Below are 1060 nucleotides of genomic sequence, written 5' to 3'. Positions count from 1 at the left end.
CAGAATGCGTTTTAAAAACGCGTCGTAATCTCGCGTACCTGTCTTGGGTCTCGGCAACGGGATTGGGTTGTTAGTACCGGTTGGCTACCTCCGGGAAAGCGGTCCTCTAACGTTGACGGTGGGTCTGTCGTGCCCGATCGGATCGGTTCTCGGTTCTTTATGGGTCGGTCGGACGCTGCCTCCGGGATAGAGGGTGTTATTCTTCTGCTACGAAGGCTGCGATCGGCGGGGAGGTATTCTCCGTCTTTCTGGCCGCTTCCAAACTATCTCAGCCTCTCTGCGAGCGGCTCGGCCCCCGTGCCGTTGACGCGACGAGCAGAACCGTACTTAAAGGAATTGATTGGTTTTCTGCATCTGTGTCCAGCGCACATATCTTCTCGATGCCTCCGCACTCGCCCCGCGGCGTTGAAGCCGTCGGGGAAGTCGTGAGACTATAGAACCTCTGTAGATTGCACGGGGAATACCTACACAAAAAGCGAGATTGACTGAGGGATCCTCCGTAGTCGAGGCGTCCCCCGCGACTGAAAATGTCGCGACTCGTGAAATGTAAGGATTCGGAGTGCATTTTCCGAACGTTCGTATGAACGATGGAAGTTACCTGGTTGATCCTGCCAGTAGTCATATGCTTGTCTCAAAGATTAAGCCATGCATGTCTAAGTACATGCCGTATTAAGGCGAAACCGCGAATGGCTCATTAAATCAGTTATGGTTCCTTGGATCGTACCTTACTACTTGGATAACTGTGGCAATTCTAGAGCTAATACATGCAGCAGAGCTCCGACCTTCGGGAACGAGCGCTTTTATTAGACCAAAACCAATCGGGCCTCGTGTCCGTCTCTTGTGGTGACTCTGTATAACTTTGGGCTGATCGCACGGGCTCGTCCCGGCGACGTATCTTTCAAGTGTCTGCCTTATCAACTGTAGATGGTAGGTTACGCGCCTACCATGGTCGTAACGGGTGACGGGGAATCAGGGTTCGATTCCGGAGAGGGAGCCTGAGAAACGGCTACCACATCCAAGGAAGGCAGCAGGCGCGCAAATTACCCACTCCCAGCACGGG

At 53.4% G+C, this 1060-nt stretch overlaps 1 non-coding gene across 1 annotated transcript in view; it reads left to right on the top strand.

Moving 5' to 3' along the window:
- The first annotated feature begins 595 nt into the window (after positions 1-595).
- The window catches only part of LOC129961510 (small subunit ribosomal RNA), a 1814-nt gene continuing 1349 nt past the window's right edge, over positions 596-1060 (top strand). The window contains exon 1 of the ribosomal RNA XR_008783781.1: positions 596-1060. This exon is cut by the window's right edge and continues 1349 nt beyond it. This is a non-coding gene — a ribosomal RNA (small subunit ribosomal RNA).

This window comes from Argiope bruennichi, unplaced genomic scaffold (assembly GCF_947563725.1).
Source record: "Argiope bruennichi unplaced genomic scaffold, qqArgBrue1.1 scaffold_32, whole genome shotgun sequence".
Taxonomy (NCBI): domain Eukaryota; kingdom Metazoa; phylum Arthropoda; class Arachnida; order Araneae; family Araneidae; genus Argiope; species Argiope bruennichi.
Note: the sequence above shows the minus strand (reverse complement) of the source record. Positions and strands in the feature narration are given on the sequence as shown.